Genomic DNA, 17,442 nt, shown 5'->3' with positions numbered 1-17,442 from the left:
TGTCCATTTTTCATGAGGGAACTACTTAACAGATTTAGATTGTGGTTTTTTTTTTTCTAGAATTTGCTTGAACATTCCGGTTGATTTTACGACTTCTCTCATTGCGCTAAGTATCATAGTTCGCTTGCAGAACTGATTTATTTGCGTTAATCTGAAAGAGAGGGTGAGGTTCTTGTCAGCCTCGGGCATTCATTACCTCTGCTTAGCTAGCGAACGAGAGAACTACTTGACAGATTTAGATAGTTTTTTTTCTTTCTATAATTTGCTTGAACATTCTGGTTAATGTTGCCACTTCTCTCATTGCGTTAAGAATCATAATTCGCTTGCAAGAGCAATATATTCTCGCCAATTCGAGACAGAGGTTGTGGGCCGAGGAGAGGGGGAAACGTGACATCAGGAGTGGGGAGCCGGGCAGGGCCCTCCTCACTATCCTGTTTCATTTCTGTGCATGCAGAGCTGCGGGGGACGGCTAGTACGTATTATCAAGAAAAAGTTTAGTTACATGTTATGGTTAGCGCTCATCTTTGATGTGCTTACTTGGCCATTTTTACCACTTTGGGATGCTGTGACTCTAGTTTTCTTCTGAACACTGCATAACTTGGATGGAAGATGAGAAACCACTTCACACTTCTAATACATTAAATGAAACAAGAAAAGCCACTTTTAACATGTGGAGAATGTGAAACCCCTCACACAGGCATTGACTGACTTTAGAATGGAACTCGTATGCCAGTAGATGTGAGGCTACAGTGGTAATCATTATATTTCACTGCCACTTATACAGTGCACGCCATAGTATTTTGGACAAAGATGCATTGTCCCTTGATTTACCCCTCTGCTCCACAGTTTAAAATTACAAATCAAACAATGCGGACATTATGATTAAAGTGCACATTGTAGAATTTCATTTAAGGATATTTGCAAACATTTCAGCTACATGACGTAGAAATGACAACACCTTTTTCTACAGGGTCCCCCCATTTCAGGGCACCGTAATGTTTGGAACACAGCAATGGCAGGTCTATTAAATATTTAGTACTTTGTTTCATATTCCTTGCATGCAATGACTGTTTGAACTCTGGGATTCACAGACATCACCAGAAACTGAGAAACTTCTCTGGTGATGCTCTGCCAAACCTACAATGCAGTCATCTTCAGCTTCTGCTGGTTTCGGGGGACTTGTCCTCTTCAGTTTTCTCTTTAGAATATGGAAGGCCTGCTCAATTGACTGGCTTGGCAATTCAAGAATTTTCCATTTTTTAGCTCAGTAAAGTGCATGTGTTCCCTTAGCAGTATATCTGGACCATTACCTTGTTGTAGGATGAAGCGCAGACAATAAGTTTGGAGTCATTCACTGGAACCAGAGCAGATCAGTTGTTTCTATACTCTTCAGAATTCATTGTGCCACTGTTGTCAAAAGTTCCATCATCAATGAAGAGAAGTGTGTCAGGACTTGTCGCAGCCATACATGCCCAAGCCATCACACCCCCACCACACTGTTTAACAGATGAGGTGGTCTGTTTTGGATCTCTGGCAGTCACTTTTCGACTCCACACTCTGCTCTTGCCATCAATCTGATCAGGCTGATCTTTGTCTTGTCTGTCTACACAACCTTATTCAAGAATTCTTCAGGCTCTTTGAATTCCTTTTACACAAAACTGTAATCTGGACCATCCTGTTTATGTGGCTAATTGGTCTGCAGTGTGTTCTCTGTATTTCTGTTCATGAAGTCTTCAGCTGATACTCGTCTCTGACACACACACACAGACACCCTGATGTCTGTTTCTGCTCTGCCTGTCAGGCGTTTGGGGCTTTTTCTTGTTCATAATGAAGATCCTTCTCTCATCAGCAGTGGAGGTCTTCCTTGGCCTACCAGTCCCTTTGTGATTTCTGAGCTCACAAGTGTGTTCTTTCTTTCTTCACAATATTCCAGACAGTGATTTTTGGTCATTCTAAGGTTTTACTGATCTCTCTAATGCAGGGGTCTCCAACCTTTTTTCCCCTGAGAGCTACTTTTACAAAATGAAAACAGCCGAGAGCTGCTCATTTTTTCTAACGTTTATTCTCACAGCTTATTTCAACCCAAACAAACTGAATAAGCTTGTTTTGCCTGAACATTTACAAAATGTTGGTGTCCATAATTCACATTTTGCATTAAAACATCACAAAAAAGATTTAGTTTACTTGCAAGTACATTTTGTATGTCTGTATGCATTTTCTAGTCAATCTCACACTATTGATTTAAAACATGAATGCTGTCAAAACAAAACAATGCAATTCCAAATACACACATATGACTTATTCATTTGTCACTTTGTCCTATGTCACTGTTTCACTTTATTCACATGTCCAGTTGCATGTGATTTGTGATTTTTAGTTAGTCAGATGACTGGCATTGAGGTGTATGGTGGAGTGGAGCCACTGAGGTTCTCTTATGGAGTATGAGTTGAATGTTTGTCTGTCAGTCTTGTTCTGAACTTTGATTTAATGACATTCATGTCGGGGACCCAAACAAAGCAGACATTTTCAGAGCTGCTTGGTAAAGATTTTTATACTTATCTGGCTCTACTAAGCTCCAGAAATGCTGTTGAGACATGTGCTGCTGCACATTATTTTAAAGGTTTACTAATATGCAATTTATAAAATCCAATGTTGGTCTGTCTGTATGTCTGTCGGCTTTTCCTGAGAGAAAGACCCCCTTGATCCTGTGTTAGGATATAGTGGGTTGGATAATGGATGGATGGATATATATTATATTTATACACAATCCAACGTATGTTTGTCCATTTTTCATGAGGGAACTACTTAACAAATTTAGATTTGTTTTTTTTTTTTTTATATAATTTGCTTGAACATTCCAGATGATTTTGTAACTTCTCTCATTTCGTTATGTATCATATTTCACTTGTGGTACCGATATATTTGCGTGTAACCGAGGAACAATGCACGGGCCGAGGGGTGGGGCCTTCTTCACTCACTCGCCAGCTTCAGGCCGTGTTCCTTAACTCTGCTTAGCTAGCGAACGAGAGAACAATTGAATTTATTTTAAATATCAAACAAAGTTAAAGTATTACTTAGGTCTTGATGAGTTTGAGTCCGAATATTCTCTTAAGTGTATGCCACACTGAAAAGATAGATTGCAATTCAGATTGTCGATCGTGATATGATTTTTGGGAAAGATCGCCCACCCCTAATTTGACTAATGACGTTTTCAAATTTATGTAGGATTCATTAACCCTTTGGAGAGCTACTTGGAAAGGGGTTGCGAGCTACCGGTAACTCGCAACAGACCTGTTGGAAACCCCTACTCTAATGCATTTATCTTTGTTCTTCAGTCTCATAATGGCTTCTTTGACTTTCATTGGCACAGCTCTTGTTCTCATGTTGAACAAAGGCAACTATAGACTCCAAAGGGTAGAAGCAAGCTGAGGTATCTTTATAAAGCAAAAAAACACACCTGAGGAATCACAAACACCGGTGACGGCAATTGTCCCTAACATTATGGTGCTCTGAAATGGGGTACCACGTATAAAAAGCGTCATTTCTACAAGGTGTGATCAAAATGTGTGCAAATACCCTTAAATGAAAGTCTGCAATGTGCACTTTAATAACTTATGAATTGTTTGGTTTGTCATTTTAAGCTGCAGAAAATGTGTCTTTGTTACAAAAATTATGGAGGGCATTATATATACAGTACTTAAAAACTCCCTACAATGTTATCTACCTAGAATGGGAGAGACTAGCATGGTTTGTGAGAAGGTACATCATCAACATATAAATTCATGGTTATCAAAATCTCCAATTGTTATAGCTGTGAAGATTTCTTATGTTAAGTGACAAGGGTTCAACATTGAATGCAAATTGCAATGGTAAGAGGGTGACGTGTGTTTTGTATCCCACACTTGTGTGAAAACAGTGGAAACAATCTGAGCGTTTAAAAATAGAAACTACAGGATGAGCATACAAGCAGATTGGTTCAAAATAAAACAATAATCACACCAAATTCAGGTAAGTTAAATAAGACTAAATTCAATTGGGTCTGGTCCAATTGAGCTTTTTTTAAAAAATAAACCAAATAAAACTTTTTTAAAATTCTGTTTACATTACACAGATCATAAGGTTGCATGGTGGTGCAGTGGTTAGCACAATTGCTTCATGGGTTCAACTCCTGTGCCTGACTCTGCCACTATCTATGAGGGTTTTTCCTTGGCCATTTCAGATTTCCTTCCACTTCCTCAAAGATGGGCCCCACGTTGGGTGGGTGTGTGTCCTGCAATAATGAGTCTTTGCCCTCTTTTGTGCCACCACGTCCAAACTTAATTCCTGAATTGTGCCTGATGCTACTAGGATAGGTTCAAGCCCCTATATATATATAAAATATATACACACACTAGGGAGGCCAAGCCCCCCTTGCGCCTTCAGCACCCAACCCCCAGTTGCAGCCTGGTAGGCCGCCCCACTTGTGGCCAAAATCACGAAATTCTATAAATATGTAAAAGAAAAATGAATTATTATTTAATGGAGTAAAAATCATGAAATGAGAATAAAATATTTACTCTCTTATCGACTGGAGTATTCCAGTCCACTATGCTTGATGAGTATTTATAAGAGACTAAATAAACAATCCATTCGTTTGAACTGACATTCTTATACATAAAAAAAATTTTTTTTTTAAAAAAGGACTCATTTAATTAACTGGAAAAATCACATGAAAACTAAAGTGGTATGCAACGGGTCATTGTAACTCGACCTTCTTGATATTTTAGTTTATAATTTAAAAACAGAATAAGAATCTGAAAATCTAACAATCACATTAACGTTCGATAAATTCTGAAAAGAATGATACCAAACATATATATGTAGGTTTTAAAATAAGCCCGATTTTAATGCTTGACAAAAAACATGACATAAAATCGTTGCATTTTTAGGCTTAGAATTTTGTATAGAGAGAGTAGAGAGAGTAGATATACATATCACCTAATTTTAAAGAAAAAAATATTTGCTAGAAAAATCCGGTGTGATCTGGCTTAGCAGTATAGGAACCACTCTTGCCTAGTCTGCCAGGCAGCAACTTAGTAAAAAAGATTGTTTTCATCAGAGTTTAGTAAAGAAATAGGACAATGTGATTAACAGATATAACCTTTATCTTTTTTATTATGCGAAATATAAGCTTTTCATAACGTCTGCCAAGAGTTTATTAATAGCAACAGAATATTTTATTATTCATTATGAAACAAGGGAATCATTGTAATATTTTTTTTTTTATGGAATGCAATTCCAAATTCATCAGAATGAACGGCCTTGCTACTGGGAAAAGTACTGAGGAAATAAATTAGTTCAGCTTCTTTGAAATCTGTATTAGAATATTCTGGGACCGTAAAAGAATAAAGTAAATATGTAATGTCTGCTAGGCCTGCTTTTGATGTTTAAACATGTAGAGTGATGATAAGTAAATTCACTTTTTACTGTTATATAACTTTGAATCACAGCAAATTTGAATTTAATCAACAGAAAAAGATTCTTCAGTGTCAAAGTCAAGACAGATTTCTGCCATGTGATCTAAATTAATTACAAATATAATAAACAAAGTGATTGATCACCTAAGTATTCACCCTTCAATATAACAGAGCTAAATCATCACTGGCTTTAAAAGTCAGTAATTTGTTCGATGGTGATCTCCTGTCTGGGGTTTCAATTGATTACAGTATAAATTCTGTGTTAAGAAGGTCCAGTTTGTGGTGAGTTGGTATAATGGTCTAAACCCAGGGGTCACCAACTCCAGTCCTGGAGGACCACCGTGGCTGCAGGTTTTTATTCTAACCCTTTTCTTAATGAGTGACCTGTTTTTGCTGCTAATTAACTTCTTTTGAACTAATTTTAATGGACTTGTTCTTGAAGACTTAGACCCCTTAATTTTTTCTTTCTCCTTAATTAGCAGCCAAACAATAATTAGATATAAAATGAGCCAAAAGAACTGGGGGGTATTTTCCGTACGTCGCTTAAATCGTCCGAGATCAGATGCCTCATCTTGGATGAGTTAATGCCGGTGAAGCTCATCCGGGATAAGTCGGTTTTTCAAACGCAGCCGTGTAATCGATTAGTCTAGCTCAGGGATCCCCAACTCCGGTCCTGGAGGACCCCAGTGGCTGCAGGTTTTCATTCTAACCTTTTTCTTAAATAATGACCTGTTTTTGTTGATTATTAACTTCTTTTGAATTAAATTTAATTGGCTTGTTTTTTAAGATTTGTTCCCCTGAATGTCTTCATTGTTCCTCTGAATTGTTTCATTTCTTTCTTTAAATTGCAACCAAAGGGAAATGAAATGTGAAGTGAGTGAGCTAACAAAGGACCAACTAAGTCAGGGCTTGAAACTCCAACCAATTTCACTCCAACCTTAATTAGGCTCTTATTTTTGTTGTTGATTAAACCCTTTCTTTAATTCCATGGCTTGTTGCTGCTCTCATTGTGCAATAGCATATATATATATGTTGATTTTTCTCTTTTTTAAGAGCACTGTCAAAATGTTTTGGGGACCTGAGCAGACCAGCATTACTCAGGCCTTCACCTTTCTTTATTTTCCGATATTGTATGATCAACAGTGTTGGTCATGTTTTGGTTCATTTTGTATCTCATTATTGTTTGGCTGCTAATTAGGGAAAAAGAAACAATTAAGGGGTCTGAGTCTTCAAGAGCAAATCAATTAATATTAATTCAAAAGAAGTACATTAGGAGCAAAAACAGGTCGGTAATTAAGAAAAAGGATAGAATGAAAACCTGCAGCCACAGGGGCCCTTCAAGACCGGAGTTGGGGACCCCTGATCTAGCTGGATCTAATCAACCGAGATGAATGCGCGCGCCCGTGCTGATTGAAAAGCCCATATATATTGAGTCTAGAAAACATGATCAGCAAGTCTTTGATAGGCTGCAACAAAATGACGAAAGAACGGGCGCATTTTTTGACACAAGCGGAGAAAGACCTTTTATTCGAAAGATATGAAGAATTTCAAGATTTATTATGCACAAGGGGTAACACTGCAAAAGCAGGCCAAACCAGAAAAGATGGCTGGCAAAAAGTGGCTGACAAATTAAACTAAGTAGTGTGCTTTGTACTTACTGGATGCAGCGTTTCATTTCCCATGTCTCAGATTAATTATTATTTAATATGTCATAATTCCAGATCAAACGTGAGCACAAGGAGAACATGGGAACAGGTTAAAGTGAAGTACAAGGATATGCTTCAAACTGGTAAATATTGGCATATAACTATTTAAAGAATTGTTGACGTAAAGAATCATATATAATATAAAAAACATTCATTTTAAAGCTAATAAGGAGGCAGACAAGCAAAAAACAGGTGGAGGTCCACACGGTCCAGACCTAACCCCTGCAGAAGAGTTGGCTCTCCAGCAAAATGCCCATCGCCCTGTTTCTGAGGGCATTTTTTTTGTTGTGTTAGTTGCAGGGAATGTCATATCCCTAGAACTTGTGTCTGATCAACGAGATATTGACAAAGGTCAAATATTTGATGAAGACACTGTGTCTGATTATTCATCAGGATGAGAGGTACATTTTCCAAATAATGTTTGATCAAACTCCACTCTGATCAGTCCCATGTGCCCCAATCACATTTGGAAATCCTGGGTAATGAGAATGTTAGGCTGATTGTGAGATTCTTTACGGAACTGTGGGTGTTTTTGCCTGTGTACCTGCAATGGCATGAAACGCCTCTTTATTGTCTGCACACGCAGGTGTCCAGGAAACACTATGAAAACCCGAAGGAAATATTTCAGAGCCAAACAGACTTTACGAATTGCCTGGCAAACTGCACTTTTAGATAGATTTTCCGTATCGCCTACAGTGTATAAAAAAAGTGCCGTTTGCAAAAAAACTTCAAGCAATGCATACTGTCTTTGTGGTTGTGAGAGCCCGACTTTGCCTAGTTTGACTTTGAATATAAGGTGCTAATAAATCCTTGAAGTACAATATTTCCCCTCGGCTAAAGCGGTATCTTTCGAAAAGAATTTCCTCCAGGAGAGGATAAAGGATCCTGCCGATCACGCAAAACCCTCTTTATATGAAATTCTCTTCTTATAATTTGTGCACCGATATCAATTGGTTGCTCATTCATGAACGGTGAAGCAGAGACTGAATGAATTCTACACATGGACACTGATTAAGTGTGTGAGCTAATCCTTGTTTACATAGAACAAACCTGCTCGGAGCAGGTTTGAGGATTTGGATGTGCTGCTATGACAGCACATCCAGCAAGAGTTTCAAAAAAACCGACAGATCCAGGATCATGCCAAATCGTCAACAATTATATCCGGCGAAACGAGTAATCCACGTACGAAAAATACACTCCTGGTGTCCATCATACAATATCTGAAAATAAAGAATGATGAAGGTTTCAGCAATGTCGATCTGCTCAGGTCCCAAAAACATTTTAAGAGAGCTTTTAGAAAGAGAAAATCAACAATTTCAGAAATGTCTGCTAATACACCACAAGAGCAGCAACAAGCCACAGGATTAAAGAACGAGTTTAATTAACAACATGAATTGGCACCTCATTAAGCAGCTGGTTGGAGTGAAATTGGTTGGAGTTTGAGGCCATGACCTAGTTGGTCTTCTGTTGGCTCCCTCACTTTACATTTCATTTCTGTTTGGGTGCCATTTAAGGAAAGAAATGAAGCAGTTCAGAGGAACATTGAAAAAATTCATGGGAACAAATCTTAAAAAAGCAATTAAAATGAATTTAAAAGAAGTTAATTAGCAGCACAAACAGGGCACTCATTAAACAAAAAAGGGTTAGAATGAAAACCTGCAGCCACGGTGGTCCGCGGACTTGGCAACCGCTGGTCAAACCTACACAATGAAGGCAAAAGAACACTCCAAACAACTCTGTGAAAAGATGATTGAAAAGCACAAGTCCGAGGATGAGAACAAGAAAATGTCCAAGTCACCGAATACCTCATGGAGTCCAGTGATATCAGTCATTAAGAAATGGACAAAATAAGGCAGAGCTGCAAATCAGTATAGAGCAGGGTGTCCACAGAAACTGAGTGATTGTGCAAGAAGACCACTAGTGAAGAAGTCCACCAAAACACCTATGAGAACTCTGAAGAAGTTACATACTACAGTGTCAGAGACTGTGAAGGCAACAACCATTCCCCGGGTGGTTCAACAGTTGTTGCTTTACAGGAGAAAGACACTAATAATAAAAAAATGCATACAGCTAGAGTTTGCCAGAAGGCACATAGGAGACTCTGAAGTCAGCTGGAAGAAGGTTATGTGGTCTGATGAAGCCAAAATCGAGCATTTTGGCCATCTGACAAAATAGCATGTTTGGTATAAGCCACACACACACTGCACATTCTCAATAGCATATCATCCCACCATGAAGCATGGTGGTGCCAGCATCATGTTGTGGGGATGCTTCTCTGCAGCAGGCCCTGGAAGCCTTGTGATGATAGAGGGGAAAAGGAAAACCCTGATGCAGTCAGCAAGAAATCTGCACCTTGGGAGAAGATTTGTCTTCCAGTAAGAGAATGCAAAGAGCCCAAGCTTAAAAAGAACATTAATGTCCTGGAGTGGCCGAGTCAGAATTCAGATCTCAGTCCAGTTGAGGTATAATTTGCGGCTCCACGTGAAAAAGGCTGTTCACTCGGGATCTCCATGCAGCCGGACAGACCTTTAGGAGTTTTACAAATAAGAATGGGGACAAATTGCATTGTCCAGATGTGCAAAACTGAAACTGACCTGTGCATCTACTAAATACTGACTTGAAGGAGGAGAATACTTAACGAAAGTCATCATTTTGTGTTTTATATTTGTACAGTAATTAATTTAGACCACTTTGCTGAGATCTATTTTCACTGTGACATTAAGGTCTTTTTCGGTTGCCCAGTGTCAAAAAAGCCAAATTAAATCCACTGTGATTCCACGTCGTATAATAATAAAATGTGAACTTTTCCAAGTGGATGAATACTTCTTAAAGGCACTGCAAGCAATTGGATCTATAAAGGGGGTACCTTAAATTTTTCTTAATTCTACAAGTATGTATTGTTCGTTTACTTAACAACCATCAACCCCTTGGACTTAGAATCATTTTAAATGTTTTATCTTTAACAATAAATTAGAAACATTCTTGAGAGTTTAGTGTTTTCATTTGGAAAAACGGATGATTGCAATTCTCTGTAAGCACTTTAGCATTTGGCTAGACTTACTTTGGCTGGCATCTCAAACAAATTTGGTTCCAATGCTGCTCAGGGAATATTCTGGCTTCTAGTGACCCTGTAATGGAAGAAACAGTTTGAAAAGATCAATGGACGTCTGAATATGCTTTAATAATGATTTATAAGTGATTGCAGATCTGTGCAAAACTGTCCTGTAAGCAGAATCTCCATTTAGCCCATACATACTGTGACGCAGTGGGGTTCTTAGTATGGGTCTCTACACCCAAACTAACATACCGGAGGTCAAAAGTAAATAAAAATCATGTCTTGATTAAAAAAAATGTATACCACAAAGAAATGAATCCTGGCACAACTTGAAAGTAAAACATAAATGACCAAACAACACCAACTATTTCCTTTGGCCTGTACACTGGCACTGTGAGTGCTGTGCAGAGTGGCGGCAGGACCTCTGTGTTTTTCACAGTTGATTCTGGGGTTCGTCAGGTGTGTGTTCTGCTCCTACTCTGTTCAATGCTTGTATGGACTACAGTAGGTGTTGGGCAGGACATGGGGTCCAGCAGGTGTGGGGCATCTGTGGGTGACGAAAGATTCACAGATTTTAACTTTGCTGATGATGCTGTGATCTTCACGAGTCATGGGGCTCTCAAGAGACTGAGCAAGGAGTCTGAGTGTCTGGGCTTGCGAGTGTCCTGATAAACACCAAAGATCGAGGCCTTTAATGACCTCTTGGACACGGCCATCAGCAGTGTGTCTGTCTGTGGAATGTTGACTTCATTGAGAGGTTTACTTACCTCGGCTGTCACATTCATGTCTCTGGTGACTCTTCCTGTGAAGTCAGAAGACAGATTGGGAGTTCATGGGGGGGTCATAAGGTCACTGGAAAGGGGTGTGTGGCGCTCCCGATATCTCAGCAAAAGGACGAAAGTCCAAGTCTTTAGAGTCCTGGTACTTCCTGTCTTGCTATATGGTTGCGACACATGGACGCTATCCAGTGACCTGAGACAACGACTGGACTCCTTTGGTACTGTGTCTCTTCGGAGAATCCCTGTATACTGCTGGTTTAACTTTGTGTCAAATGAGCGGTTGCTGAAGAAGTATTAGTTACCTGCATTGTGAGGGAGCGTCAGTTACGGCACTATGGCCTTGTGGTGCGATTCCCTGAGGGTGACCTGACTTGTAGGATCCTCATTGTTGAGAACCCGAGTGGCTGGACCAGGCCAAGGGGATGCCCACATAACACCTGGCTATGGCAGATAGAAGGTAATTTCCGGAGGGTTGGACTGGACCACATGTCTCTGTTGGGGGGTGTGACGATGTGGGTTCAGGCTCCACACTCCCTTTGATATTGGAAGCACATGAACCCAACACCGTCGATAATGTTACCGAGTGAGCTAGTCAGTGGAGGCAAATAAACACTTGAGCAAGGGGTGGTGCAAAAATGAGTAGTGCTTTTATTAAAAATCAACAAAACAAAAACAGTGTTCATAAATAGTGCAGTACTCCAAGATTCATTAAATAAATAATCCATAAAAAGAACGTGGAGGTTAAAAATCAATAAATAGAAAAAAAAACACATCCTTAAAATCGTGAGGTTAAAATCTTCTCTTGGAAGCAGTCTTAAAACACTAACAAAATCCGGTGCCTATTTTCTGTATGCGTCTCACCTGCTTATCCCGTACGGGCTTAGCAGCAGGCAAGACGCTCTGCAGCTGCCCTCCTACATCACACGCTCGAGACTGGAGACCTCCCGATCCCTGGCTTCGGTCTGGCACTCATCCCAGTCCCCGAGACTTGATTACCCTCAACGGCCAGGTCGCCCACGTTGGGGATTCCATCACCAAGTCTCCGACTTCCGCTGCCTTTCCATGGCCTCTCTGCGGCCCGTCGCTTTCACCTTGTCACTCCCGCTACCAGATCGCTCAGCGGGAGCGACATCTACACAAACACCTGGGTGTCGGCCTAACACCCAGCTTCCTCGCAGCTGCCCACGAGCGCTCGATCGCGCGCTCACCAGACGCACACACCGCCTGTCCGTCTCTCTCCTGCACCGCTTGCTTCCACGCTCCCTGTAACCTCCGTCCTCTCCTTTCCTTTCTCTCCAATCGATTCTCCCTCTAAAACCGACTCGCGCTTCTTTTTAAAATGACGAGGGCCACAGCAGCTGCAGCATTAGCCGCGGGACAATCATGAATGTGGGCAGTTCCTCACCTGTGCACTAGGTGAGAAACGCCCACACCCTACGGATCGCCCCACGGCCCACTATGGCCCAACGTCCCCTCACTAAGCCGCGAGCACATTGATTATTTATTTAAAAATGGCCTTTACTCAACGAGCTGTGGACCCATAACACCACAGGGGGTTGCCAACCAGGATCCCGAGCTGTTTCACTGTGTGATGGGTGTGACAAAGCGCTATACCAGTGCATGATCCCCAACGTGACCTGACCTTCCTAACCAAATCTCAAGTCTCTGCCTAATGTGGAGTGGTGGGTTTCTTCTGATATCTGAAAGATATAAATAATTCTTACCTACTGATAGCCCCAAGGGTTATCCTTAACCGGTTACTAAACTTCCTGAATCAGCAGTAACTGTGCCTTCAAGATGTCTGTCGATCTCCTGGTGAATGAAACCTGCAATCCTGCAAAAGAACTCCAGATCAGTCACTAGTATTCTCAAGAAGGTGTAGATTTATATGTAAACTGTGACCAATGCAATCTATTAATGAACTGGAACAGCCTAATTTAAGACTCATCCAGGTCCAGAATGTACACTTGGAAAAGATCAACAAACTAGCCTGACCCTAAAATATTTAAGGAAAGAGAGCCTGGCCAGTGTATTTAGAGAACAGAGGGCTGCATGGGGTTAACCTGCTTTATACAGCTCCTGTCTGCTTCTTAAAGTTTCATCCCATTTCTTTGTAACACCAACCTCAATGCATGCAGCGTTAAAATTAGGCCTCTTGTTGAAAAATTAAAAACACTATAGGCACTCAGTTTTTTACTACAGTGGTGTGCAGAATCGTACCTCAGAAGTGCATGTGCTAAGAACAAGAAGACGAAGCTGTAATGGGCACACCGTCATGACAGCTCGATAAATGAAGATGAATCCTGACTTATTCTACAACTTGCAGAAGGCAGAGTCATCTTTCATGTGTCCACCCTACATTGTGTCAGCAGTAGAGGCTAGCAGTTCTATAACACATGCGGAATGTCTTCTTGGTGTGTAACAACAATAACATTTCTTTATATAGTACAGTTTCATTCAAATGATGTAGCTCAAAGTGCTTTACAAGATGAAGAAAGAAAAGATTATAAAAATAAAAATGGCAATATTAAATATCAAGGAATAAATAAGGTCTGATGACCAGGAGAACAGAAAAAAACTCCAGAGGGCTGGAGAAAAAAAAAAAAAAATCTGCAGGGGTTCCAAGGCCATGAGACCACCCAGCCCCCACTGGGCATTCATTCTACCTAACATAAATGAGTCTGAATGTGAATGTGTATAGTAGGCCTTTTACTAAAACTGTGCATCATTTGAATGCCATAACCTATCTAAGCATTGTTACTGACTACGTGCATCTATCTCTTTAAGGCCACAATCTACAATGTTTTAGATGAATACTTCCAGCCGGATAACATCACATGCCACAATGCATGCATCATTTTAGGCTGGTTCCAAGGACATGACAGTAACTTCAGTTTACGCCGACAGGGGTGGAATAGGAGGTTCCAAGCATGAGCGTGCTCCTGGGAAACCTGAGGGAACTGTGAGACGCTGTTGAGTCAGCGCTGACCAGAATTTCTGAAGAATATTTGCAGCACCTTGTTGAATTTGTGCCTCAAATAATTCAGGTCTTTCTGGAAGTAAAAGTGTCTACAACCCAGTACAGAGTGTACCTAATTAAATGGCTGCTAAATGTACAGTATATGGCAGGAAGCAGGTAGCCATTTGTATCATTTTCCTTATTTCATATTAATGGATTTGGTAATCATCATTATTGAGAACCTTTTTTAAATTTGGCAACACTGTCTTTCCTCTGCCATAGCCAACATACACTTTAATGTTAATCTAGTCAGAGCATCTGACATAACAGAGTTATGAGAGGTTCATTTTTAATGTTTTCCTCTCCTGTAATTTAACCTCTTTTCTCGTATACCAAGTACAGGGAAAGTATTGGAATCCTCTGAAAATTTGATTTCGAGATTTTGATAAATCTCGACGTTTCAGACCTTCTCAAGTCTGAAAATACCGTTTTGGAATTACAGTGGTGTGAAAAACTATTTGCCCCCTTCCTGATTTCTTATTCTTTTGCATGTTTGTCACACAAAATGTTTCTGATCATCAAACACATTTAACCATTAGTCAAATATAACACAAGTAAACACAAAATGCAGTTTTTAAATGATGGTTTTTATTATTTAGGAGAAAAAATCCAAACCTACATGGCCCTGTGTGAAAAGTAATTGCCCCTTGTTAAAAATCACCTAACTGTGGTGTATCACACCTGAGTTCAATTTCCGTAGCCACCCCCAGGCCTGATTACTGCCACACCTGTTTCAATCAAGAAATCACTTAAATAGGAGCTGCCTGACACAGAGAAGTAGACCAAAAGCACCTCAAAAGCTAGACATCATGCCAAGATCCAAAGAAATTCAGGAACAAGTGAGAACAGAAGTAATTGAGATCTATCAGTCTGGTAAAGGTTATAAAGCCATTTCTAAAGCTTTGGGACTCCAGCGCACCACAGTGAGAGCCATTATCCACAAATGGCAAAAACATGGAACAGTGGTGAACCTTCCCAGGAGTGGCCGGCCGACCAAAACTACCCCAAGAGCGCAGAGACGACTCATCCGAGAGGTCACAAAAGACCCCAGGACAACGTCTAAAGAACTGCAGGCCTTACTTGCCTCAATTAAGGTCAGTGTTCACGACTCCACCATAAGAAAGAGACTGGGCAAAAACGGCCTGCATGGCAGATTTCCAAGACGCAAACCACTGTTAAGCAAAAGAACATTAGGTCTCAATTTTGCTAAGAAACATCTCAATGATTGCCAAGACTTTTGGGAAGATACCTTGTGGACTGATGAGACAAAAGTTGAACTTTTTGGAAGGCAAATGTCCCGTTACATCTGGCGAAAAGGAACACAGCATTTCAGAAAAGAACATCATACCAACAGTAAAATATGGTGGTGGTAGTGTGATGGTCTGGGGTTGTTTTGCTGCTTCAGGACCTGGAAGGCTTGCTGTGACAGATGGAACCATGAATTCTACTGTCTACCAAAAAATCCTGAAGGAGAAGGTCTGGCCATCTGTTCGTCAACTCAAGCTGAAGCGATCTTGGGTGCTGCAACAGGACAATGACCCAAAACACACCAGCAAATCCACCTCTGAATGGCTGAAGAAAAACAAAATGAAGACTTTGGAGTGGCCTAGTCAAAGTCCTGACCTGAATCCAATTGAGATGCTATGGCATGACCTTAAAAAGGCGGTTCATGCTAGAAAACCCTCAAATAAAGCTGAATTACAACAATTCTGCAAAGATGAGTGGGCCAAAATTCCTCCAGAGCGCTGTAAAAGACTCATTGCAAGTTATCGCAGACGCTTGATTGCAGTTATTGCTGCTAAGGGTGGCCCAACCAGTTATTAGGTTCAGGGGGCAATTACTTTTTCACACAGGGCCATGTAGGTTTGGATTCTTTTTTCTCCCTAAATAATAAAACCATCATTTAAAAACTGCATTTTGTGTTTACTTGTGTTATATTTGACTAATGGTTAAATGTGTTTGATGATCAGAAACATTTTGTGTGACAAACATGCAAAAGAATAAGAAATCAGGAAGGGGGCAAATAGTTTTTCACACCACTGTATGTGTGTGTGTGTAAACATGATAATTTGAGTACACTTTCAGTTAAGTCAACCAAATTTTGCATACAAGTATTCGATACAAAATGTAGCTTTCTATCAACTTTTGAGCTATTTTCGCTATCCGGAAGTGGTACTTTACCTTTTATTCATGCAGCTGCATAGTCAGATTTACTCAACTTTACTTTTATAATAATTGTTCAATAGATTATAAATTTGATTTGATTTGTTGTTTATGGTTCTTTTAATGTACATAATATAAAAATATAATCATTGTCTTGCGGTTTACTCCTCTAATATCCATCCCCATATCCGAGCTTACAAGAAAGTCTAGGGGAGACCACTCTCAATTTTTAGCACAATATAATACCTTAGGCTTTTTCAAAGGTGTCGATTCCTTATCTGCTATTTATTTTTTGGTTTCACTTTGTTTTAATTTAATCACTGGTCAAATATATAAAGATTGGTGAAAACAAATCCTTTTTGTCCAGGTTTGATGAATTAAATGAAAAGCGTGTGTGTTTAAAGTTGGTTGGCCCCAGATTTCTTGCTTTGGACGTTGTGTACTGTATTGACATTTTGTATCTATCTTCTGGTTTTGACTTGGGCCTAGTCAGACACAAAACTTTCTTCCAGTCCCTTTTTAAATTATTACTTGACATGACGGTGCCTCCTTGTGTGGATTAAAACAGATAGGAGCCTTTTCCAGTGTCTGTGCCCCATATGGCTTTACCGTTAGAAAATACTCACTAAAACAGTGAAATGTTGATTAAAAACAACGATTCAGATTAATGCGCTTTTTAAAATACTTTTAGTCCTGTTATGTTATTCCATCACTATATGCATCACAAAAATGGTGTCCTGTGCTACTCTTACAGGATTTCGGGTCTCCTCAACAAATTCTATATCTAGGATTTAATTATTAGAAGAACTCTCTTTTCAGGTATCTGAGGAAGGCTGAGGAGTACGATGCTTCTATAAGCATATCATGTTTTTTCTTCACCATTTTCAAAATTGACAGCCATCCTAGTGTGCACATCCAGAGCTATGGGCACCACCTTCCACACTACGTTGAAAAGACATCCAGAAGCCTAGTATTAGTCAGCACCTTATATGGCCAACAGAAATTGAACAATCCCTCCTGATAACACATCATCTAAGTCGGGTGTGATCAACTGGTTCAGAAATTCCTCAAAGTATTCATTCCATATCTTTGTAGAACACCCAGTTCATGTCAAGTATAGCTTAAGCAACCTCCTGACTACCCATACCTGAGCACTAAGGTCGAAGACCTTCCAAACACTCTCAATGAAAAGCCTTTTTTAGTTCGATGTTTTTGGGTCGAGTGCATGAGTGGGTAGTGGTGGGTCATCTGAGCAAATGGCTGC

At 40.0% G+C, this 17,442-nt stretch overlaps 1 protein-coding gene across 2 annotated transcripts in view; it reads right to left on the bottom strand.

The window, feature by feature from the left end:
* polr3h (polymerase (RNA) III (DNA directed) polypeptide H) overlaps positions 1 to 12,814 on the bottom strand; it is an 80,982-nt gene extending 68,168 nt beyond the window's left edge. For both annotated transcript variants that reach the window (XR_005635224.1, XM_039765474.1), the window contains exons 1-2: positions 12,721 to 12,814; positions 10,224 to 10,290 (exon numbers count right to left, since the gene is read on the bottom strand). The gene's annotated coding sequence lies outside the window, so the exon portion shown is untranslated. The remainder of the gene's footprint in view (positions 1 to 10,223; positions 10,291 to 12,720) is intronic.
* Positions 12,815 to 17,442: the final 4,628 nt, after the last annotated feature.

The sequence above is a fragment of the Polypterus senegalus genome, chromosome 10 (genome assembly GCF_016835505.1).
Source record: "Polypterus senegalus isolate Bchr_013 chromosome 10, ASM1683550v1, whole genome shotgun sequence".
In the NCBI taxonomy this organism is placed as follows: domain Eukaryota; kingdom Metazoa; phylum Chordata; class Cladistia; order Polypteriformes; family Polypteridae; genus Polypterus; species Polypterus senegalus.
Note: the sequence above shows the minus strand (reverse complement) of the source record. Positions and strands in the feature narration are given on the sequence as shown.